The sequence below is a fragment of the Rhamphochromis longiceps genome, linkage group LG8 (genome assembly GCF_057381845.1).
Source record: "Rhamphochromis longiceps isolate RC_006_pf linkage group LG8, R_longiceps_female_GT1.1, whole genome shotgun sequence".
Taxonomy (NCBI): domain Eukaryota; kingdom Metazoa; phylum Chordata; class Actinopteri; order Cichliformes; family Cichlidae; genus Rhamphochromis; species Rhamphochromis longiceps.
This window is the reverse complement of record NC_140564.1, coordinates 31,486,292-31,506,549: the sequence shown is the minus strand read 5'-3', so window position 1 is coordinate 31,506,549 and position 20,258 is coordinate 31,486,292.

Genomic DNA, 20,258 nt, shown 5'->3' with positions numbered 1-20,258 from the left:
TAAAAATGAGGTCCGCTATGTGGGCAAAATCATTTCAGCAGACGGCTACAAAATGGATGACAAAGAGGTACAAGCAGTACGAGCTTTGAAGGACAACCCACCAACAAACATTAAAGAGCTAAGAAAGCTTTTAGGATTTTTAGGATACTACCGAAGCTATGTACAAGATTTTTCAAGACATGCAAAGTGCCTATATGATTTACTCTCAGTTGACCACACCCAAACACCAGCGCGGTCAGCCAAGGCGGGGCATGCTGCACCCACCCAAAAAATCATGTGGAGTGACAGCCACCAAAAAGCACTAGACTATTTGGTGGATGTTTTGACTAATCCACCTGTGATGGCTTATCCTAAGTTTGAGGAACCCTTCATTCTGCACATCGATGCTTCAGAAGAAGGCCTTGGTGCAGTTTTGTATCAGAGGCAGGACAGTAAATTAAGAGTCATTGGATATGGGTCAAGAACATTAACACAAGCTGAGAGGAACTACAGGTGGCACTCAGGGAAACTTGAGTTTTTGGCACTAAAATGGGCTGTGACTGAGCGCTTTAGAGACTATTTGTTCTATGCTCCCTCAGTGACAGTGTACAGTGATAACAACCCTTTAACCTATGTTTTAGGCACAGCTAAACTGAATGCAACAGGGCACAGATGGGTTTCCGAGCTGGCTGATTTTAACATAACACTGAAATACCGACCCGGAAAAAGTAACGTTGATGCAGACTTTTTGTCCAGAACACCTTCTAGTATGGATTCATACATGTCAGAATGTACTGAGCTGTGTTCGCCTGAAGTGTTAAGCGCAGTACTGAATGCCATTGAAACACAGGAAGACAAACAACTGGATTGGATATCAGCCATAACATGCAATCCAGAAGTAAACAAAATACTTACAGAAAATCTGCCAGATGTGAGGATCACAACGCAGGAGCTATTGCAAGCTCAAAAGCAGGACCCTGCCATAGCTTATGTTCTTAACTTAAAGAGTACTGGTGCGAGTCTTGACAAGACATCAGCGCTCAAAACCCCTACAGGAAAACAGCTACTACACGAGTGGAAAAAGCTGTTTATCTCAGATGACGGGTTGCTGATACGAAAGACTGTGACTTACACTCAGATTGTGATTCCGGAATCGCACAAAGAACTGGTGTACAAACACCTTCACTGCGAAATGGGTCACTTGGGGGTGGACCGTGTGATGAATTTGGCAAGGAGTAGGTTTTATTGGCCGAATATGTACAAAGATATTGAGTTTTTCATCACACAGGTGTGCAAATGTAATATTCAGAAAAAACCTACAGTTCAGTGTAGGGCCCCCATGTGTCACGTGCCGGCTACTGCACCCTTTGAAATGGTTTCAATAGACTATGTCCATCTCGAAAAGAGCAGGGGAGGGTATGAGTATATTTTAGTGTTACAGGACAACTTCACCAAGTTTGCTCAAGCCTACCCTACACGCAACAAATCTGGCAAAACAGCAGCAGACAAAATTTTTAATGACTTTTCCTTGAAATTTGGTTTTCCTGGTAAATTACATCACGATCAAGGCAGAGAATTTGAAAACCATTTATTCAAACAGCTGCAGAAGTACACAGGAATAGCCAATTCAAAGACCACACCTTACCATCCACAGGGGAACCCAGTGGAAAGGTTTAATCGCACCTTGCTGTCAATGCTCCGGACCCTGGATGAGGAAAAGAAAGGAAACTGGAGTGACTATGTAAACAAAGTTGTGCATGCCTATAATTGCACAACTAGTGACTCGACAGGGTACTCGCCCTTTTATTTACTCTTTGGTAGACATCCACGTCTCCCTATTGATGTAATTTTTGGACTGAGTGAGACGAACAAATGCAAATCATATGAGGATTATGCTCACAAATGGCAACAACAAATGAAAGAAGCATATGACATTGCATCCAGAAACATTAAAAAGACTCTGGCAAGAGGGAAATCACATTATGACCTGAAGAGACAAAGTGCTGTACTCTCACCTGGGGACAGGGTACTTGTCAGGAACATGTCAGAGAGGGGAGGCCCGGGAAAGTTACGCTCCTATTGGGAGGATCAAGTTCACATAGTGATCTCTCAAAAGGGGGAAAACAGCCCTGTTTATGAGGTTAAGCCGGAGCGTGGTGCTGGGCGAGGCCGTATCCTCCACCGCAACATGTTAATGCCCTGTAATGCATTACCGCTTCCCACAATAACAAGAACTGAACGAAGCCACACTACACAGACACAAAAACAAAGAGACCTACAAGACGCATCGAACCATATAGAGAGCTCAGATGATGAAGAACAGTATTGGTCTCAGAGAGTGAGGCACCACCACTGTCAGCCTCAAGGGGATTTAATGGTGTCTGCACCTGCTACTGAACTGGACCAGGACCTTCAGCGAAAGAGCACGGAGCTTAGAGTGGATGCTGAAGAGTTTCAAGTAGAAATGGTGAATGGACAAGGTAACGCTGAACATGACACCTCAGCATCATCAGACACTGTTGCTTCGCCAGGTCAGCCCAGTGAAATGAACCCAGAACTGTCGGAACCGCAGCCGAGAAGATCTCAGAGGGAGAGATGTCCACGGAAAATATTGACTTATGATGCGTTTGGCCAACCAGTTCAAAGAGCAATTGGTCACAGTGTTAACCCATTGTATGCCAGTGCAGCAGCACCGCCATTCTATGACCAGTTTGGAGTACCTTGGGCAGCTCTACAGATGCCTTACTATGCAGCTTATGTGCCAGTTAGTTATTATTGAACTGTGAAAGAGTTTTTTTTTTAATTTAAATGATGTTACTTTTCAAAAATGTATGGGGACTTACAAGGCCTTACCAATATGGTGACACAAGTATTTGATACTTTTGGGATGGTAGCGTAAGACATTGGATCGTTATGTTTGATGAGGTTAATTGTGATTAAATGGTTACTATCTAAGTTGATAAGCTCCGGAGCACGTGATAAAGTGATAGTAATGTCTTAGAGGGTAATAATTGTATGTGGACTGTTGGAAACAACTCAGCATTGTTATAAGCCGATGCTTATCTGGTAAGAGAGTAACATGTGATTCTGTCACCTGAGGTCCAATAGTGCATCATGAAAGTGATCTTAAAGCACTGCTAAATCCTATTCCGACTTACGCCATCTCTACGTTGTCACAAGGAAAAGAGAAGTATAGTTGTTTATTTTTGTTTCTTATTGTCATGTTTCCTCAATGTTGGGACAACATTTATTTAGCAGGGGAGGAATGTAGCACTTGGTAAAGTGTAAAGCTAAAATATGTCCAAAACATTGCATAAATCTGTTGGTATTTGTGTTATTCAACTATATGTTTGGATTTTTGGCTGCTACATGTTTTTCCACCAGTAGGGGGCAGTCACGAAAAAAGAAAAACTATGTTCGAAAAAGGAAAAGAAGAAGAGTGTATTTTTGGGCTCTGTATGTGAAAGCCACGGTTCTGAAGTACCCAAATAAACTCGGTTCAGCTGTTTACACCAAGTTGTCCTGGAGTGGTGTAACACTAAAATATGACTATATTAGAAAAAAATAGAAAGAAGGAATCATGCAGTTTATTGAAACTATGGTTTCCAACCTCTCATGCAGTTCAGTAGTTATGGAGGGGCTCAAGCCTATTCCAGCAGTCAAGGAGAGAGACAGGGTACACCCAATCACCAGTCTGCTGCATGACTAACACATAAAGACAGACAACCATTTACATCCACACCTTTAGAACTGACATTTAACCTGACCACAAGCATGTCTTTGGACTGTAAGAGGAAACCTCAGTGACAAGGGTGAACATGAAAACTGCACATAAAAAGACCCAAACCCATGCTGTGCTTGTTGTAAGGCTAACTGTGCAAAACTATGGTATGTATCCCATCATACTGATACTCAAACTTGGTCACAAGAAAAAAAACTGTGCTGCACAAAACCTTTAAAGACTTTGGCTTTAGATTGTGATGCTTGGGAGTGTGTGTGAAATTGTTTTGGCTGTAGTTTTTAACAGAATTTAAATGTGTTTTTCAGCCCTCAAGACCTCGTATGGATATGTCCCACACATATGAAGTTAGAATGGGTGAAAAACACTGCAAGAATCCAAAAATTTTGGCACACCTTTATGTACTTCAACTCAGAAAATATCCACAGTGTTAAATTGATAAGTAAAAGGTTTTGCATAGTGTAAATACTTCTGTCCCTCATTACAATCCCTGCCCCCTGTGATGCTTAAAGACGGTGATGCCGTGTTATTTAATGTTTAAAAAGTACTAATGCAGTATAAAGGTGCTCATAAAGGTACAGAAGAGTTAAGGTGCCCAAGGACACACATCTATGAATTATTCCAGCTGAGTCTATGGTACCCACCTTAGTAGATCAATGAAACACGTGTTCAAACTGTCAATTTTCATATTTTAAGTAACCTAGCATCATATCTGTGAGATCACCAAAGAAAACAACTTAAAACATTAATAAATTCAGGCTCTGAATACAACTCAGCAAAGTGTGAACAGGATGAGTGCAGGAGGCCATCTGCTGGACAAACCATGAAGTTTGAACCAGCCTGTAAATATTTCTTCTTTTATACAGTATTTCTGAAAAGAGTAAGCTCATTATGTTTCCAATGGATGTTTGTACGAAAAGGTTTAATTGCATTTTAGTGTCAGAGCAGCTGGTGGTGACAGGAGAGGACACAGAAAAGAGCGAACAGCACAAACACAGAGAGGCTTCCAGAAGCCGTCTGTGCACAGCTGCTGCTCTCAGCCTGCCCGCTGCCCTCTGATGCTGCTGCTTAAAATATTTTACAAAGAAGCCATTAAACTACTGCATTCATTTTATATGAATTATTGGGATGGAACCGTTTCCTTCCCTCTCATAGAAGATGCTCCAGTGAATCCTAATAAAGGAAGCACCTTTCATTGGTATTTGGAGAATGAGGAACCTACCAAATTCAATGTGACCGCTCACCTGCACTCACGGGTAAAACCTGTTAATCCATTTTCCTTTTCTGGATGAGCTGGAGTCTTTCCCAGCTGTCATTCTGTTCTATCCTATGAGGGTGAACTAGTTGTGAAATGATAACCAGACTGCCTGAAAATTTAACTCAGCTCGACAACAAGTTTAACCCCGACATACTGTTCATACTTTATACCTTTACACTCTGCTGTCTGGGTTGAGAATTTCCTTAGTTTCCAAACTGAATTTTGATCTACAAGTCAGTTTAGTAACCAGTCCGTATGACAAGAACGGATGACTAATCATTAATTAATGTTTCAAAGAGCATAGATTGTATTTTGGGGGGTTTATAACACCCATTTTCAGAGAGGGACATCTACTATCACACAGTATCATGTCCTGTTTTACAATATAAAATGGTAAATGGCCTGCATTTGTATAGTGCTTTACTCAGTCCCTAAGGACCCCAAAGCGCTTTACACTACATTCAGTCATTCACCCATTCACACCCACATTCACACACTGGCAATGGCAAGCTACATTGTAGCCACAGCTGCCCTGGGGCGCACTGACAGAGGCGCCGATATAGTACGATATACTTTGTTGTCCCCTTAGGGAAATGTGTTGTGGAGTCAGGTACTGTCACAGAACCTGACTTCACGGACTAAATAGACAGCATTGGCTACAGTATAGACACTGTTACACACACAGCTTATTTCAGTTCCATGTGAGGATTGGGTACAATGCTGCCCTCTGGTGGTAGAAGTACCTATAAGCCAGTATTAAGAAAGAAACTAGACAGTGCATTACATGCCAGCAAGCTAGCAGTGTTGCATTGTGTGATAGAGATGGTTTTCAGAATGGAGGGATTACATGGAGACCTGCAGTGAAGACAGACACACTAATGCCTTAGATCAAAGATGTCAGCAGGTACAATGCAGCTGATCTGCCTCCCACTGTAGATATCTCTAAATAATTCATTTTTCTGTCACAGCTCAGACTTCTTTTATGGCACAACAAGATCCAAAGGGATTAGAGCAGGAATTCAGGCAATCAAAATGCCTTTTAGATCAGTGTACAGTAAATTGGCATTAATGCCTCTGGCAGGAAATGATGTTGACTATTTAGACAGGCATGAACATCTCCTACAGTCTCAGTCGTCACTGTGGTCTGAAAGGAAGCAAATTTCAGAGGGAACAAATATGAGTACACTGTGCTCCCAGGCTTTAACGGCATTCAGATCACAGTGACCTGAAGATGAGTGCATTTCTAGTTCAGCCAAACAAAAGCAAAGCTACCAGAGGACAGTGTGATGATGCTCGTGATGTCCTAATGTGTCTAAGCGCTGCTTTATTTTTAGAAATCTTTTTGATGTCATTTTTGGTCGAGAGGCACCAGAACAGATTTGCCTGTGTTTGCTGTACAAGCCACGTACGAAGGATGATGAAGACAGAGCTGCCAGACAGGAAGAAAAGACGAAGCCCGCAGAGAAGATTCGTGGATGTGGTTAAGGAGGACGTGCAGGGGGTTGGTGTGTGTTAGCGATAGGGAGAGATGGAGGCAGATGATCTGCTGTAGCAACTCCTAAAGGGAGCAGCCGAAAGAAGAAGATGATGGTTGTACATGCCAGCGAATTTCACTGTACTGTCTATCAACTTGAGGCTAAATATGAATGCATAGCTGGCCCCTTAAAGATGTATTAACCGCTTTCTGCAGTGCTCTGTGATGTTTGCATGCAGACAGCTTGAGTGTTTACATAAATGCCATTATTTTTTTAATCAAAGACTCCCTGATATGCTTATTGCTCACTCTTTATTCTTGGACTCTGCTAGAATAGCTTTGGATGATTCACTGCTAAATACAGTAATTCTACATTACACTTTGCCTTGGAGCAGCCTCCCCTGGTCTGAAACTATAGCCGTATATAAAACATAGACATGACTTAAAAGTTTTTATCCTCTTCAGACTCTGATTTAGTCTGCATAATCCTCTTTAGGATCTTTTATTAATACTTGTAGAAAAGTAAAATTGTTTGCAGAAATAAGTGAAAAACTTTAGACCCTCCTATCTACACACAGAATGGTGGCGCTTTTTCCAAGATAAGTGATCGGCCAGTAGGTGGTGATTTTATACTTGTTGAACATAATCTGTTCCAGAGCAGGTTAGGTTTGCAGCATAAGCTACTGTGGCATCTTATCCAGGTAATCCTGAAGTTACATGGATAAGACAAAATCCTGCTTTTTTACTTTTATTGCAGACCTCTGTATTCAATACGTTGAAGACTTTGCACTTTTTTCAGTTCAAATAAATTTTATTTATATAGCCTCGAACATGAGGTGACTGTTTTGGACAAGATGGGTGAGTGGCAAATTATAAGTGAGCAAGAAAACGTTTGGTCAGCAAGCAACAGGTGAACGATTAACAACAACAACAACAACAACAACAACGGGACAGTTGCAATGAAGGACAAAACTATCCATAAATGCAAAATCTGTCTCTTTGCACCAGGGTTGAAACTTAAATTCTGCAAAGTTGGACATTTTAATTTAGGCATCTGTGGTTACTGATTCCCAGCCAGCCTGAAGTGGTCATTAGGGGAACTGCAGCTTTTATCTGATGGGCTGAATAAAAAAAACAAAACACATTTTAGCTGCAGTTAAGCCAACCTTTAATGTGTGGTTATCTCAAAGAAAACAAAAGGTTTGACCAACAGGTTGATGAAATGTCTGTGCTTACAGTTGTGTGCCAGAGAAATATATTAGGGAAGCCAAGTATATTATCGTTACTGTTAAAACCATATTAACCAACAGCAGAAGAGGAAAACTGTATGAAGCCTTGGCCTTTGGTTCACAGAGATACAAACTCTGTCCTCTTTATTTGAAATTTTGACCATATTTAATAAGAATCCACCTCTGTAACAGTGCAGATATGACAGAAAATAAGCACTATTAAAGACTCTTAACAAAATTATAAAATAGTGTATGCAAAACTATTGCCTGTGAGCCAAAAGTGCACAAAAGGTTTTTTTTCTGTCTTTGGCTCTGTGTGACGTCATGAAGAGAGGATGTCCCTAATATGGTAATCTCAGAGGTCCCACCCACGAAATCCTTTTTTAAGGACCAACCAATCAGAGAGCAGGCTTAAAGGCAAGGTGGTCTCAATGGTGGAGGATGAACTGAGGAGCTGCTTCAAAACTGAGTATTTGATAAACAAGGATTATCATGAACTGTGAATCATGCAAAGCTTCTATAGCAGAACTCAAAAATACAAATATGGAGCTGGAGAATGTGCGTAACTCCCCCATTAATGATGTCATATACTTAAAATGTAACTTTACCAGTCACACCGTACTACTGTTAAAGCTGCATAAAAAGTTCAGATTTTGTATTCTACAAATACAAAAAAACAAAAACAACTGCATTTGCGCTGGGTTATTTATTTTTGAACTGGCCACTTTTAGGATGTAAGTGCTTCTTCTTCCACCACAGCTTGCAAGTCATAAGTTGGTGCTCACGAAGAGGCACAGACTGGGCATGCCCAGCCTGAAGGGGAGGGAGAGGAGAGGAGGCTGCCTCGCAAAGACGAAGAGAGAGGCAGAGAGTGGAAGAGTTGAGATGTCTGACAGAAAAATCCCGACGAGGAGGAGATGCTCATTAGACAGCAACGCGTCAGTTTCCACCTGACGTGAAACACACCGAGCCTCTCTTCTCTTCACGCGACACACACACGCACACGCGAGCGCGCGCACACAGAGCGGATAAATGTGGACCGCAGTGGCACTCTCAGCGTGCCGCCTGCCGCAGACAGCGATGCAACAGCGTCTCATCATCTCCTGGACCGGGTAGACAAGAAGCTGCTCCGGAGCACGTTTCCTGGTGAGTAGACGCTTTCCTGTCGGCTATGTCTCACCTTCGTGCAGGATACGGAGCAGCTCTCAGCCCTGCTGTGTGTGTGCGTGCACACATAAGTTGAGGCACTGCATCACTGGCACATCGACCTGTAGGATACGGAACCGCCGGAGAAAGGTCACAACAGCGCACTGATACCTGTGTCATTGACGCATCTGTGCGTGCCATTCACAGCTCCAGCCAAGTTTTGCCCTTGGCACGAAAAGTTGGCGCTGCACTGTTTTAGCTAAGGTGAGTGTGGACGTGAGAGGATTCCAGATAAGTTGGTCTGCACCTGGAGACACGCAATCGAATGCACCTTGGTCCCGATTTCAGGCAGATGAAAGGATGAGGTGATTTTTTTGGATATGCATCTTTCCGCCCAGCCATGAATATTCCCCCAGATCTAAGATTTAAAAAGCTAAAAACACTGAGATGTAACAGCAACAGCTTAACCCGTAATGATTACTCAACGTTTGTGTGGTGCAATCATTAATCATTGAAACAGATTTCAGATTGTTTTAAATTCTGATTTTCTTAATTTCACTTTTACAGTAAAAAAACAAATGTAATTTTACAATAGAGTAAGAACTTGCACTTTACAGTACAATGCCTCAGTCCAGTAGGCTGTGTATACATTTTATGTACTGCACGGAGATCCTATAAAAGATGAATCTAGCTTCCTGGTCTGACATAAAGGAAAACGCACAAGTGCTTAAACCCGCATTTTATTAATGGCCAGCAGGGGGCGACTCCTCTAGGTGTAAGAAGACTCGTGGCACGATGTGATGTCGCCATGTTGGTGTTGTTCCTGGATCATCAAAACTAATGTAGGTCCAGGTTCAACATTGCAGGTGACCAATCAGGTTATTGTGTTGCCAATGATTTGGACGTGGAAACACCATCAAACCATGCACCAAGGCCTAACTCCAATCCTGTTCAATCTGTAAACATGGTCCATTTTAAGAAAAATACTAGGTCATGTGTCAAAAAAGCTGGTACAGGGCCACGTTTGCCACCACTAGCATCTGCTTTTAACAACAGCCTGTAAACATCTGGGAACTGAGCAGAACAGCTGTTGGACGTTTGGGAGAGGAAGGTCGTTCCATCCTTGTCTGATGGAGGATTCTAGCTGCTCGCTGTACTTCAGTAGGAAGTATATTTCATGCCTGCAGCATGTATGTTATCCAGACACTGCGGGGAGGCGTTACTGTGGCAACCAAGTAAGCTTTAAAAAAAAGTGGCAAGTGTTTTTCAAATCAAAAAATTACAACTGAAGTGCAGAAGTCTTTGATGTGATGGATTCACGCCATCATCAACCAATCCAAATGTGGAATTTTGTCACCCTTCAAAATGTTATGAGCATGAACACATATCAGTACACACAAGAACAAATAGATTAGAAAAGCTTTCAGCTGTGTCACATGCATGCTGCTGTGAGACTGCATTTTAATATCTGCAGAATTTGCAGAAATTTCTTCGCTCCTGATAAATTACGCTGCAGAAAAATAATGTCGTCTGCTCTGCTGTTCAGAAAGGACAAAGCTGTGTGACCAGTCAGAGACCCTGTCAAACGTCCCTCTGTAAAGTCCCAAGAGCAGATCCAATCCTTCCACTAAGGGCAGCTGGAAGCATTTTGTCTTCATTTGTTGCAGTTTATAAATCCCCTGTGTGGGGCTCAGTCTAGACCCAGCTTCTGGGTTTTAGGGAGTGGATGGTGGGGGTAGAAAAAGACTCTATTCTTCCCATCTTTCCTGGTTTCCAGGAGGAGTAAAACGCACAGCTACTCCATCATGTGTGCAGGACTGTTAGTCAGTGCGTCTCTCTGAGGAGGCTGGAGCTGCTGGTGTATGTTACCCTGCAGCCCCATAATTTCATATCACTTTATTTCAGGTATTAGAAGCTGCTGAATGCCCTTACAAAGGCAAAGGGCTAATTATAGTATAAAGACAAGGATTTCCAGGATTTCCAGAACTTTCTATGCAGTCTGCACCACGGTGTGCAAGCCCCAAGTTCAAAAATACTAAAAAAAAAAAGGGCTCAGTAATTTCCTGCAACAGCACTTTTCTGCAGACTTTACTATAGGAAACATAAATAAAGTATTTGTTGGGGACTATTTTTTGCTGCAGATCAATTCAGACTTCAACTATATGCAGCACAGTACATGCAGCAACCTGCCCTTTAAATTCAAACTAAAGGACAATTTTGTTTTACTGTTTGGATTTATTTTCTTTAACCAGCAGTATGAAAAAAGTTCTAAAGCTTTAAAAGACATACCTGCTGAAGAGAGACAGCAGAGGAGCATCCAGGACGTCCTAAACATAAGTAGCATTAAAATGACAATAAATAAATAAATAACCTGCAGAGTGGTGTGTTTGATTATTGCGTCCTTAATTCTAATTTTAGCTACTGTTGTCAGGTGAATTTGATGATAGTATTATATATTGATTATCCAAATCTGTAAAATAAAACAGTGGAATTAACACACTGGATATTTACTTCTAAAATGTGGAAAAATAGAAATGTAAGGTGATAAATAAGCCCAACTTTTTATTCTTCCTCTTATCACCAAGTAGTAGGAAACAATATCTTCTAAATGTTTTCAATACATGTACGTTTTATTGAAAATATTAATAAAATATTTCAAAAACCACAAACAATCATGATGTACCTGCCAGAGGTGGGACCAAGTCATTGTTTTGCAAGTCTCAAGTAAGTCTCAAGTCTTTATCCTCAAGTCTCAAGTCAAGTCTCAAGTAATGTCAGGCAAGTCAGAGTCGAGTCTCAAGTCACTGGTGTAAAAGTCCGAGTCAAGTCACAAGTCTGAAACTTTGAATTTCAAGTCCTTTCGAGTCTTTAAAAAAAACAAACGAAAAAATAATGTTGCAGTTATGCTAAATGTAAATATTAGACCATGTAATTTTAAAATCTGTGTTTTTCTCAACACATACAAAATAGTGAACTTAGAAAATATACACAAATTGTGAAATTGCACCTCTTTAAAATGCAGCTCAATTAAACCTAGCTCCAAGAATAATTTTCACCGACAGTTCTGAGATAAGCTGCATGTTATTCTTGGATGCGGTTGTAGGACCGGCTTTAAAATCGCATGACAAAAATATCATACACATTAAAAAAAACTGTATCACCAACGTAGCCTGGAAAACATTTGCTAGTTAGATGAAGTCAGCTATCTCATCGTAGCATATTTATATGCATATTTATAATTATACGGTTCTTGGAGTGAGTGCATACACTCATGAAGTTTAGTAACTTCCGGTCACTGCAACAAGCCCAGGTACAGTTTACCGACGGATGGGTGCAGGACCTTGAAATGCACCGTGTAGAACGAAAGACCATCGTACGTATCATAAGTTTACCAGTCTCACAAATCGTCGTCATAAATACACATTCGTTAACCGTTTATAAATAGGACCTTTGAGCTCAACGGTAATTAATTAGTAGTGGAAATAATTTCTGGTAGCATCACAGAAATGTAGCAGTGACAATAATATTGTATGCTGTAATCGTACTGGGCAATTAGTGATACAAAAACCCTGTTTTATCCTGTGAATAAAAGTATATGTTTTTGTCAATGTACCATAATAACAGAAGCGAAACGCAATATTGTGTCAGGACAATTCACTATTTATGCACAATAAATAAAGGAGCATAGCGCGACAATTTCTGTTCAGCGCCAGACTTGCTTGTAACCTATATCACCAATTATGTTAAGAAAAATGACGCATTAACTACTAAAAAACACTGACCTTCGTGTAAATGCTTGGAGCAGACTAACCTGTGAGCTGGAGTGTTCTAGGACGTTATATTTGATCTTTGAATGGCTGCAATCCAGTCGCGTCTTTGTTACTTCGGAAACATGGCTCGAACAATTTCTCTTCAACGACGTAATCCGATAACAACCGATCTCTTTACCCGTCGGCTTCCCGTGGCTGTCATGCGACCAGCTATTGCAGTTAATAATACAACAGCTTCTTGACATTTTTGTGTTTCTTTTTATCGCTGTGTGACTGATTTTAATTGAAAGCCTGCGTGCGCTAGTACCGCTTGCCACGAGTTCCCAGAATCCTTTGCGGTTCTACCCGTGAATGACGTCACATTTTCAATCTCTATATAATATGCATGTTAAATTTTATATTTGGGGTAAAATATCAAGTCTTTTCAAGTAAACCGGTTCAAGTCCAATTCAAGTCCCAAGTCATTGGTGTAAAAGTCCAAGTCAAGTCACAAGTCTTAGAACATTTTTTCAAGTCAAGTCTAAAGTCATAAAATTAATGACTCGAGTCTGACTCGAGTCCAAGTCATGTGACTCGAGTCCACACCTCTGGTACCTGCTGCACATAAATAAATAAAGACATAGACGATATCCTGATAAATACCATCTGTCTGCTTTGTTGAATCTGTAACTGCATGTGAAGGTCGATCTTATCTCTTAACAAAAACTCTAAAGTAACTACACCTTCAGTTATGATGCATATTTTCATTTAAATGTCTTCCAGCTGCAAAATTAGTTCAAACGAAGCCTTTAAAGTCACCAAATTTTGGCCTTGCTGTTGTGTTTTTTAGCAACTGATAGAGACTGGTCTGGTATTTAGTGAGTCAAAAATGCACAGCAGTGGCAGTGGAGGTTAAAAGTTTAGTTTTTTTAGTGTTCATATTCATTGCTGCTATCTTGGATTGCTAACTCTGGCTATGTTGGACGGCTCCAACTTTCTGAGTAGGAAATCCAAGTTGAGGGGGTGTTCCATGAAAAATTTCCAACTGCGAACTGAGTTTTTGTGTAGGTGTCCTCAAGACCCTAATATCTCTGAAAAGCACAGAGTTGCTGCTTTCAGGAACCTTTGGAATTGTGCGATTGCGATATTGGTTCAAGAGTTGCTCAATCATCCGGGTAAGGAAATCCCAAAACGTTGATTCTGTTCATCTGAACGTAGTCTTGATCAAAGACGTCAAGACTGAGGTCACATTACGTCAGGCATCTGAGTGATGAAACGTTTCTCCCACTGAAAACGCTACATCCAGATAAACACAATCAATTGTTGGGGGTTCAAGAGTTACGGTAGTTTGACTTAAAACTGAGCTAAAACAGTGGTCCCCAACCCCCGGGCCATGGACCGGTACTGGTCCGTGAGTCTTTTGGTACCGGGCCGTGAGAGTCGAGGCTCAGGTGTGAAATTTATGGTTTTCAGGGGGTTTATCGTTAACTGGGTCTTTTCCCATGTTGTAGTTGTGTGTCTTATTTTGAAAGAAACATTACCATAGCGACCAGAGAGCATTAAGAGGCAGAGAGGAGGATGTTACTCTCAATGTTGTTGGTGCATTTCAGGAGGACGCTCTAATAAAGTTACACAATTACACAGTGAATTTGCGTTTATTATTATATTTACAAAATACCACAATTTTTGTCTTGGTCGTATCATTTTATTCTCTTGTATTTATCCGCCACACCTTAATGACTGATCCGTGAAAATATTGTCAGACATTAAACTGGAAGTGCCAGAAACTGCAGTTCCTGTAATGGCCACTTGAGGCCAACTCCAAGACCAACGTGTGATGTCATGGTGGCCACGTCCATCTTTCATATACAGTCTCTGATTTCAGGCTGTATGAAGTAAAAATGTATTATTCTCAAATCCAGTAAAAGAAAAGAATCTTAATTACAAAGTAACTGTAGAATTCACATTTTTGACATTTTTCTAGCTGCTAGAGCTGCATTTACAATTTCCTACATTCCTTTCCTACGTATTTGCTCACAAAACACTAAATCGATTTTAGAATTTCTTCTGAACAGAAAATTGTTGTAGTTTTGCAAAAGTCAAGCCAGAATAACTGTTCCGTAGTTATTACTCTCTCTAGTTGATCAGCAAAGTCAATCTCATCCTGTTTGTTTTTCATTTCAAGCACAGAACATCAGACACACTCTGTGAAAAAGAGATGCAGGCAGGGATTCAGGCTATATTTATGGAACATGTTGTTCAGTACGGCTCATATTTGCTGACAGTTAGCAAAAAATATAATTAATAACAGCTCGGTGCTTCGGTTAGTGGATAACAGGTTATATTGATGCCTCGGTGGCCTGTGTGTGAGCCACGATAACAAAGTAGTTAACGCTAACAATGTTTGTGTTCCCATCAGTTCTTATTGGAAGATTGAACTGGTCAGCCCTGTTGCTGTTCTCATGCTGTTAATGGTGCTGAGAAAATAGCATTAGGGACAAGAGCAGTCTTGAATTACAGTTTTTTCTCCTTCCCACGTCTGTTTTTATTTCTTCCTACACTCTCCCACTCCTTGCTCTCTCCAGCCCATGGTTACTAATGTGTCTTTTCTTTCTTTTCTTTCAACGAATGAGCAGTAAGTACGTCCACCCTTGAAGTAACTGTTATGAAGAGCCGTAAGGTGTATTTTCTACTCATAACAGGCCCAGGAATACGTTTTGGAGGTGTGGTACTAGTGGGAGTATTTCAGAGGCGACAGTGCTGGCAATGTAAGGGGCTTTTTAGCATTTGGATAGCAGCAGGCTTGTGTGATGATGGAGAGTATTAGCATTTTACATTCCTGCTGTGTTTCCCTGTAATGACTGGTCATGTGCTGCTCACCCCTCCAATCTCTATAGCTTTTTCTGGATGTTGGCTCCGGTGCAGATGGAGCGCTTTGCAGTGTCCTGGATCCTGTGTGATTAATGAAATGCAAATCTGTTGTAGAGTCGCTTTCGGCTTGTTACATGCTGAAACGCCTCCTTGTTTGTGTCATGCTGGCCACTAAGTAACGGTGCAATATGAGTGTGGGGATCATTCTTGGCTGTTTGGTCACATTTCACTGCCAGTAATTGATTTTTCCTGATGCTTGATAGCGCACAGCACCCTGCTAAAGTGTCCGGTGGCAAGTGATATTGCTGTTTATCTGATTCTAAGGGGCTTAATTGAGCAGTACAGTTGCATATATCACAAGCTCCGTTACACACTGTTTTGATTGTCGGTATACTCAAGTTTTTATAGTGCACTTGATTGTAAGGAATCTGTTTTACAAGGCTGCTTTTATTTTCTAGAAGATTTTATTTCCTGTACAGTGTACATAATGATTTCAGTAAATATTTTGCATAAAATGTAGCGAACTCACAGGGAGTTTTGCATTACGTGCATCACTTAAAGGCAAACAAACTGTGACTTGAATTTCCTGCAAATATTTATTATAATTACAGTTTTTATTTTTCAAGCAGTGTGAGAAACCTCTTAATTTCCCCATTGCATTTGGAGGATCCAGCACACACTCTTCTGTATCACCTGACTGCCCCTGGAAGTTTTGGTGGAGTATTTAGAAACCTGGACATGTTGTATGTGTGTGCATTAATATTTGCATGAAAAACAACTTGTTGCACCTGTAGCAATGAGTCTTATCAGCATACACTCCAGTGAGATGTCTCCACACGCTTGAACATTTAGTTTCTTTGTTACTAAGACCAAGGTATCTGTGTTTGTGTTTGACTGCACGGTGCTGTAGCTGTGCAAAAGACAGATGCCTCACACAATCACTCAGAGACAGACCTGGCTACAAAGTGCACCTCCTACCTTCACAATGGTACACGATTGCCCCTCCCTGCAATTTTAGGGTGTTTTCACACCTACAGTTCGATTACTCTGGCACGAATCAGTTAATGAGTTTGTAAACTGTGGTTTAGTTTCTTTTCACACAGGGAAAAATCCAAGTGAACCAAAATATGTAACAACGGAGAATGTCACTTACCCCCAGATGTGTCCCAGGTGGGAGAAACAAAAACAAACAGAGAATTTCAGTTCATTTCACAGCTAGTTGCTAGCCCGTGCATACCTTTGTACATCTATAGTAGCTTGCCACATTCCTGAATACAAACCATACACAGTGTACATCTGGTAGTTGGTTAAGATTAGGGCTGCCACGATTTGTCGACTAGTCACGATTACGTCGACTATCAAAATCGTCGACGACTGATTTAATAGTCGACGTGTCGTTTGAAGCTTTGTAAGATCGCAAAAGACGCAGGAATAATAGCAGGATTTAAGAGTGTAATAACGGACTGAAACAGAAGATGGCAGCACAGCATGTACAAGGATGCCAGCTGCCGTTAAACCCCGAAGAAGAAGAAGCAGCTGTGTCCCAGGATTCATAGCGCGGCCCAGCTTAGTTTCCAACAATGGCGGTAGCTAGTTAGTTTTAATATTACTCTTATTATTCTTTCTGGGTCACAAAATAAACGTTTAACATATTTTCAGGCGAGAATGTAGCTGTGTAAACCTCAAATATCTGCTCAGTTTATCAGGACACCACATATTTTCAAAAGCGCTCCGACGTTTTCGGAGACGTCTGTTACCCACTAGCTCGATAGCTAGCCGGGGGCTAGGCTAACTAGAGCCGTGAGAACACCGGACTCCCGGCAAATCGTTTTCAAACCCACCGCCGTCTTTCGCGACTCAGGTTAAATATATATGAGTCACTTAGATAACTTAAAATGTTATTGTTTGGCTTTTTTTTTAGTATTTTATTTGTTCCTGAGTAAATCGGTTTGGCTGAGATTAAAGTTTTAGTTTTTACACAGCTGAATAAACGTCAAGCAGACAGCTGATTATCAGAAGTGTGAGATGCTGGAGAATATACTCCGGTGTCCTGTTATATTTTAGATAGCAAGGAGTTTATTAAACTTTACCGAAACAATCTGCAAATTTCATTAAAATTGAATAAACTATCATCTTGTCTTTATTTTTAGTTAGCACCTTAAAAGCTTAAAGCTGTAAGCTAATGATAGTTATATAAGAGCAGATGCTGCTGGTGCAATAAGCTGTAGTTTTACGTCCAGTGGATGATGATCTGATTAGTCGACTAATCGCATAAATAATCGGTGACTAGTCGACTATCAAAATAATCGTTTGTGGCAGCCCTAGTTAAGATCAAGGTCACATTCATGCCATGAACAAACTTCTCTGCAGTTAATAGACCTTTTGAAGGAGGTGGTTTCGGTGCGGTTGTTTTGGTCCACATCCGAGTGCGATTACTGCATTCACATCTACACAAATGAACCCCACTGGGGGAAAAACAAACCAGAGTTCAGTTTAAACAGACTAAACACCACAGGTGGAAAAACACCCTTAGACTGACTTACAGTTTACGTCTTGATGCATTCTCAATCATCCAGGAAGGTAAATATCATGACCATTTCCTGGTCATGAGAATTTGCATAATTATGATTAAGGAACTGACCTCCCAGCCCATTCTTCCTTCAGTGGGCTGGTTTCAGTCATTATGCAAATGTACTGTTTATAAGATTGGGGAAACCTGCAGTCAGCTGAGACTGAAGAAGTCACTTGGATGAGTGACGAAACGTTTCTCCCACAAAACGCTACGTCCAGATGAACAGAATCAACTTTTGGAGACTTACAGTTTAGTTCAGCTCGTGCCAGTATGAACGAAAGAGACAGCCTTTGGTCCAGAAGTTCTCTCTGGAGTTCTAGAGATCATTAGTGGTTTCTGCTGTCTTTATTTCTGGACTTGGAGTTTCTGACCCAGTCCTCTTTCAGCTGTTGTGTAACTGCTGACTTTCCCTCACTCCCTACATGGCTACTGTATGAATTTCCAAGTCCACTAACACTTGGGTCTGTCGTTGCTTGCTATCTCCCACAGGAACCGACGCTTGCCTTTGAAAGACAGATAAAGTGAAAAACACTGAAACACTGGGTCTAATTCCTATGAGACAAACCTATGTCTATTTATTTATTTGTTTTGTGCACACAGGTCTTTAGAATTCCAAAAATTGTACTTTTACAGTTGATTTCCTTGATCTTTACTCTAAGGAATCCACAGAGTAAAGGAGTCTGAGTATGAAGCCTACTCCAGGGTAGCTGGATGGGACGGAAGCTAAATCCATCTATTTATAAACAGTTTCATGGTCTAAAAAGAAATTCCCCCCCCACGCACACAATAACTTGAAAGCATCTTTAAAACAGGGTTTAGAATGCAGTCCATTAACATTTGTCTAGGAAAGTCATTTGATTATTTAAGTTACAAGCCAACTGGAAGTCAGGTGTGTTACAGAGGGGGAGCTTGGATCTCTGCATGGCCGACAGTGAAGGATGATAATGAGCATGCTCTAGTCTAAGTATGTTAAATTAGCTCTGAGACAGACTCAGAGATGAGCATTAAAAGTGATGTATTGTTTGGATTAAGCAGCTTGCCTTAGTGTATGTTGTCTTGGTGATTTTCATTTCCTTTCATCATTTAATAAGCAGAAGAAGTCACAGATGCAAACAGGTGCAAAGTATTTAAAATAGTCAGTCACGGTTTCCCAGAGCAGAAGAAGATGTCTTAAAACTGCATTACACTGCGAAAATAATAGGAAAGCAAATTCTGGAGTCAAGGACATCCAGTGTTGATCCTCTGCTTGTCACAACAAGGAGTTTATTTTTACAACCCCATCGATCAATGAGTGCCGTTGTTCCCAAGATCACCCTCAAAGATCGTCACTGGCCGGTGGAGACAGTCGACATAATCTTTTAATTTGATTGTCCTTAACATTATTTGTCTAAATTAGGACAGCGGTCAAACACGAGAGAGCTGTTGCTTTCCTGCAGGCTCGCCGCTTTTCAAAACTCTCATCCGCATCTGCCTCAGGAGTGCTGACGCTGCTGGAGGGCGAAAGCTGGCTTGGTGTTGGCTGGTGCAGTCTGCAGAGAGAGAAAGAGACATAGAGGGAAAGAGAGAGAGAGGATGAGGTGGGCTGGTGCTGATTTCTGCCTGTCATTTTCACCTGTCTCACCTCAGAGGAAACCAAGTGAAGTCTCTAGATTTTCCAGAAGGAATAACACCATGATGTCAGAGGTACGTCACTTGCAAACATCTCCAAACTTTTTGAGGTATTAATACATTTAAGCTGCTTTAGCTCCAAGTTTGTCTTCTTAGAGGACTGGATTAGCCGGTATTGTTACTCAGAACCAGACATGATCCTTGTGCTTGGTGGAGGAGGATGCATGTTGACTGTGCTGACGTTTCATAGAGCTGTGGAGCTTTATCTACATAAACGATGAGTCTGCTTCGAGGGCTAAACTAGATGTCAAAGCATAAAATACCTCTGTGTTTAATGAAATTACAACAGGAGTGCTAGTTTTACAAGTTTTCTTCCCTTTTCATCTTTCCTGGCTGCTTTTCACTAGTTTTGCATTTGGCTAGGGTCAGTGTCTCTACTGGTTGCGTGAAGTGATACCTGGACCCTGCTAAGGTTGCACAGGTAGTCCAACTTCTCCAGGATGCCATTGCCAGAAGGTTTGCTGTGTCTTCCTTTGTCCAAGGAGGAACAGGATGAGCACTGTCATAACTACAGAAGTGATGGGAATGTCTCTGTCCAAACAATCAGAAACATGACTTCATGAGGGTGGTTTG